The sequence below is a fragment of the Dreissena polymorpha genome, chromosome 8 (genome assembly GCF_020536995.1).
Source record: "Dreissena polymorpha isolate Duluth1 chromosome 8, UMN_Dpol_1.0, whole genome shotgun sequence".
NCBI lineage: Eukaryota > Metazoa > Mollusca > Bivalvia > Myida > Dreissenidae > Dreissena > Dreissena polymorpha.
In genome coordinates this window covers 82,256,682-82,262,771 of record NC_068362.1, presented here as the reverse complement: position 1 = coordinate 82,262,771, position 6,090 = coordinate 82,256,682, and positions in this window count along the sequence as shown.

Sequence of the window (6,090 nt, the reverse complement as noted above, 5' to 3'; positions counted from 1 at the left end):
AAAACGATGGGACAGTAACCTGTTATTCTCTATATACCATTGCATTTTTTTAAAGGATATCTCCAAGTATTGATTAATTACCGACCAATATTACTACATAATACGATGCATTTTTAAAACTAAGTTTAAACATGTGTACAATAATCTTGTATATAACAAAATACTTATCTCACTTTAGTCTAAATTTTTGCCAGGTAACTCAAGTACCAACCAACTCACTTTTTATATATTATACGCTTTGCAAAGCCCTTGACATTTTATCTGACATAAGTAAAGCCTTTGCTAAAGTCTGACACCAAGGACGTTTATTATTATTATAGACGAGTTCTTCCATTCAAATGCAATAATACCAATAGCATTGATGATTGAACCTTAAAATGCATGTTCTTTTTAAGCTATCTAGATCAGAAACACGTATCATCTCTAGGAAGCAACAACCTAATCAATACAACAGCTAAATTCTTGCTACAAAAATACCCGCTGTAAATTCCAATAAGATTCCCGTCGAGCAATTGTAAATGGCACAAACATCTTAGATATATAACTGATACATCTTGAATAAAACATCTTCATTTCCTTCAACACTTTTCCATCTAATCATATATATTGGGGGTTTTCATATTGACCATATATAGTTCTTTTTTGTGTGACATATCCCATGTAAACTTATCTTTAAACACACTCATTTATTGCATAAAGATTTCTGCAAGGAAAAAACTACATCAGATTGTGTTTGTTCCGTTCTAATCATTTTCTTCTACCAATTGTGAATGATATAAACTGTATATGCAAAAAGAAATAAATAGGTTTTCACTAAACGACGAAGCATCGAGGTCCGCCTTGCTCCGCAATGGTTACGATCTGTACTTTATAAATATATTGTGTGCTATTGAATAAATGTAGCCTTTAAGAATGATCAAGATAATTGTAAACACACATTATGAACATCTTTTAGAGTTTTATGTTCGATAGTTTACTCGAAAAAGCATGTGATTTAAAAATCATTTGTCTGTATTATTTAAAGAGAACATGCAATTTGTGAAAATACGCATATTTGCACGGCTTTAATAATTCCAATTCATTTTATCCCAAACATTAAGGACGTAAGTAACTTATTATCTCGGAAATAGTGGAAAAACTAGTACCGAATGAGAATCTGATTAAGTTAACTTGTCTGCAGAACACATGCAACACAAAGAAGTGTTTAGTCACTTTGTTTTTTTAATTTGTTATTCAAAACATAGATACATTATCAATGAATACAAACATATAACATGCTAAACTGGCCAGACCAGTTCGGCTGGGACCCCCAGAGGGGAAGCCCCATTACTGAAAGAAACGAACTAACCACTCTAAATGCGCTTCTTACTTAATTGAATCCTATAATCTTAAAAAGTAAATTACTTTCATCTCTACGTGAAAATGAACACCTATCACAAACATTCTTTAGACAAGATATTCAATAATATCCGATGGACATATAATAAGGTTTAAAATAAGTGCCACGAACTGACCTTAATTGTACCTAATCTGGCGTTATGAATGTATTAAAAAAAATAATGATTAAATCTACCTACATGTTCTAACTAACATATAAACATTGCAAAAACACATTTTGAATTCGTTAGTTTACATGTTAAGTTTTTTTTCGCTGTTCTAGAGTCTTTTATAGCGATATTTTAAGACACATGTATTAACAATACTGTAATGTCAATCATGAATAAAAAAAATTACGGAAAATCGCATGTTGATGTAAACCACTATTGTGTCTTTAAAGCACTTGTACTTTTCATGGCATATACTGACAAAATAGCTTTTTTTAACTTTGTCAAAAGGAGTAATCCTTCGAATTAAATATTCGCAAAAATAGTTAAATAAAAGGACTGTTAATTTGTATCCGTGTGTTTATTATTTAAACTTCAGAATTTACTAAATAATTAAAATGCATGCACTGTACTAGTATGTATCCTCATTTCATATCACTACGGAATCCGGATAGTGAAATCTATAATCTCGTTATTCTTACATCATTGGCGACACACGACACACGAAGCGATACACGACATTTTGCGAGACAGTCGCAGCGACGCACGATATTTTGCGCGACAGTCGCGGCGACGCACGATATTTTGCGCGATACACGAATACACGCGCGAAAATGTACCACGAAATATCTCCCTTGTGTAGGTAGCCAAAAAGCTATATATCGTGTTAAATATATCGTGCGTCGCAGTGACTTTCGCGCAAAATATCGTTCGTCGCAGCGACTGTCGCGCAAAATATCGTGCGCCGCCGCGACTGTCGCGCAAAATAACGTGTATCACTGCGTGTGTCGTGTCTCGCGTTCAAAGGGCGACGCACGAAACACGAAGCGAAGCACGATATGTTGCGCGACAATCGCGACGACGCACGATATTTTGTTATTCAAATATCGCCCATATTATCTGAATTACGTGTATCGCGGTCTAATTTCAGACCGCGACACACGACGCACGAAGCGATACTCGATATTTTGTGCGACAGTCGCGGCGACACGCGATATTCGTACTTTTCAAATATCGCTGTAATAATAGCGCCTAACGACTGTCGCGTTTTTTAAAAGGTGGTACAGTTATGGACACACTTATAAAAGATTATTCTATCATCAGTAAACCGAGTACAAATTAATTAATTTTCATAATAATTTTGAAATATATTGACAAGAATAAATGTTTAAAACTTAGAAATTTGAACAATGGAGTATAATTTCTATCAATTTTAAGATAATATATCGTTATAATCTGTATCACATCCATTAGGATTGTAGATTTGTAGATAACGTTTAACTTCAAGTAAGACATCAATATGAAACCAGAAGATTTATTTTCAGTACATGTGTAATCATCATTTATAGGTTATCCAGATTATTGACGAGCAACATTAATGTCCAGGCTATTGATACATTAATTAGACGGTCTGTTTGTTGCTGGTATTGTTTTACCTTTTAAATACCTTTTATAATGCTTTATCAAATAAATTATCGGCATAAATAAAACTGCATACAGTGCGAACAAAAATTTTAAAATATTTATATTGGCTAACAAAAACGCTTATGAAGGGCGCAAAACGTTTGTTTCATATTGCTTAACAGCGTTCTAGATTTAATATAAAAGACTATTATATTATTATATTCAGATAAAGTTCACACTGTTACTTTTGTGCAAGTCTAATATGATGTAAACAAAAAGCATGTTATGCACGTTGAACCGTAGAATCGAACAACTAATAACTCAATGGTTATACTTGCAAAAGTGATTGTGTACAAAGTCAGTCATGGGAGTGTTAAAATATTGGTTTTTTGTTATCTAAAGCACCCTGCTTAATAATAAGAATACTGTACATCACGATTTAAGCATTTATTTCAACTGGTGTGTTGTATGTGTAGTTAAACTAATATTTCTAATGCAATTTAATGATTTTAGTTGTTAGTTATTGCATATATAAGGTCCAGATAGGACACATTTATGTGAGTTTCAAATTATTAATATAAATGAAGTATCGCTCTGGAAAAAAAACAAGCATAATGCAGCGTGAAGTGCACATTCCTAATCAGGGATGATACAGTGTGCATTAATAAGAATTTTGCTAACAAAATACATCATTATAGCGAAATATAACTTATAACAACAAAGAGTTCTGTGACAGTTTCAGAATAACCTGTGCGATTGCACAAGCTTTTTTGGGGTTTGAATGCACATGCATTGAGGCCGTTTGTTGGAACGCGACGCAATCGAAGAAATATCATGGTCTTCGTTTGAGCACGGCGAATTAGACAGACATTATTTGCTTCTATGTATTTCCTTGTGCGTGGGTAAATCTGTTCAGTTAGTCAGCGTTGGGAACGATTGGTAGATGCAAACGTTAATTTAATTTTATTTTGAAAATTTGGTTTAAGTATCACCATTATTATTGTTGTTCAAATGTACAATCCACTTGTTTATTGTCTGGTACGATCAAATACTTGACATTAAGTAATTATTTTGTGAACAACAGGCCATGTTTTTATTCGCATTAAGTATGCATTTAATGCATTATATATTTTGTTTATTTATTATTTCTTATCAATTTGTTGACTGAACACATGCCTGTGTGCATATGTTTTACGTTATTGTTACTATGGACAGTGCGCATGGAAATGCCGAACGTAATCAACAACAATCAACTTGTCTATAATCGTAGATTTACCACTATTTGAATAACAAAGGCAAAGAAAGTGATCAAGTTCAGTCTCGTTCTAAAATTCGACGCTCCACGTGATATCTAATCATGGTAAAATTGTCAGTATCGAGAAACAGCTATGTTTAAATAATATTACATTTAGCAATAACATAAAATGCGGTGCATGTATATAAAGAAATGTTCTACTATTCGTTTAGTAGTTTGTAAACAATACGAATTAATGATTAAACAAAATCAAGGTAAACAGCCAAACAAATTACCGGTAATTTAAATCACTCGCGCTTTATGCGATTCTGACTTAAAAAAAAACTTAAATTCTCACTTAAATGTTTTTGTCCTAAATAAGAAAAACCGGAATAAAAGACGCAAACAAACTGTTCTCTGATAACCGTTGCGTCTTATACTCCGAAAAATAATTTTGTCATGCTTTATAGTATTCTGACCAAGTTCGGAACTGAAATGGAGGATATTGAACGGTAAACATATTAATATTAATTAAAATAAGTTACATTCATCACTAACAATTACGTGTGTTTGTATTTATTTTAAATGTGTTCCCCCAATTTACAACTTATAAGCTAATATTTGCCAACCCAAAACTGCTTTTCGCGCTACTTTGCCTTCTTTGTAGCATAACCCGCGTGTTTAAAAGCCCTTTTTAAAGCTCGCTCTTTTCCTTCCTGGGAAAATCAATAGTTTTATTTTTATAAATATGGTGTAATCATCATTATCAATCGATACGAAATATAGCATTATTGCTGATACATGGTATCACTTTGTTTTATGATCATATGCATGTTTACATTGTATGTCTTATATTGAATATAAAAAAGAAAAAAAGAAGAAATATAGCAGTTATTTTAAAACGTTGTTCAACTAGCATGTCCTTTATTTAGTAGTTAAAGTAAAATATGTTATTCCAAATCTTTAATCTAACAGGTTATGACCATTCAGTGCTTTATAAGTATTGCGTTTTTAAATATTTTTGAAAGTCATTGTGTTGAATGTACTTAAGGTGACTTTTGGAAATCAAATTGTAGTGCACAATTGTGCTGGTAAAGCTCATGCACCTGTTTCGTCAAGTTTGCTCAAACTTGTTGTTATGATTCAGGTTATCGTGCTATTGTGTCTGTAATTATTTATATTATAAATTTTGCAATATATTTTCCTTTTAAATAACATAAGTACTTTTAATTAGCATGATACATGTCCTTTTGTCTTCGGCTTCACCTTGCTGACCTAAATTCCGTATGCTCCTACTATTTCAGACAGGCTGTTGGTGGGGTCATGAAATTCTGCTGATGCCATCCATGAGTTCAATTTCATCGGTGAATCCCCAGTTAGAAATTTGTCTGTCACCGATATAGTTTGGTGCTCTTTGAGGGTTCCCTGCTTTATCCCCTCAAGTGAAAGGTCAAAAGAAAGGGAGAGAGCAGAGATACCTAAAGGACGCCAACTGATATCCCGAAGAAGTCATCCTTCTGTCCATTAAAATGTATTTCGCTGCTGACGTTTCCGTTAAATTATTTGATGACTTGAACCAGGCTTTCGTCAAGTATGAACCTCTTAGAGCCTGATATATGAAATCATGCAACAAGCAGCTCCTCGACGTTACTTTTCAATCGGTTAAGGTTGCTGCATGGTTTGACTTTGAAATGGCTGATGATGCTAAAAGTGAGGTTAATCTGGCAAAGCCCGAGGTTGTCAATGTCTTGATGTCAGTGCTTACGCGTATGAACATTTGTGATTGAGTAAAATTAACACCTGCAAAGTATCGAAGTGCAAATACATTTTGTACATTTATCTTTCATGATTTTCAATACAAACATATAACACAAAGTTGCTGTATTTAAGGTGCCGGTATTCATTCGA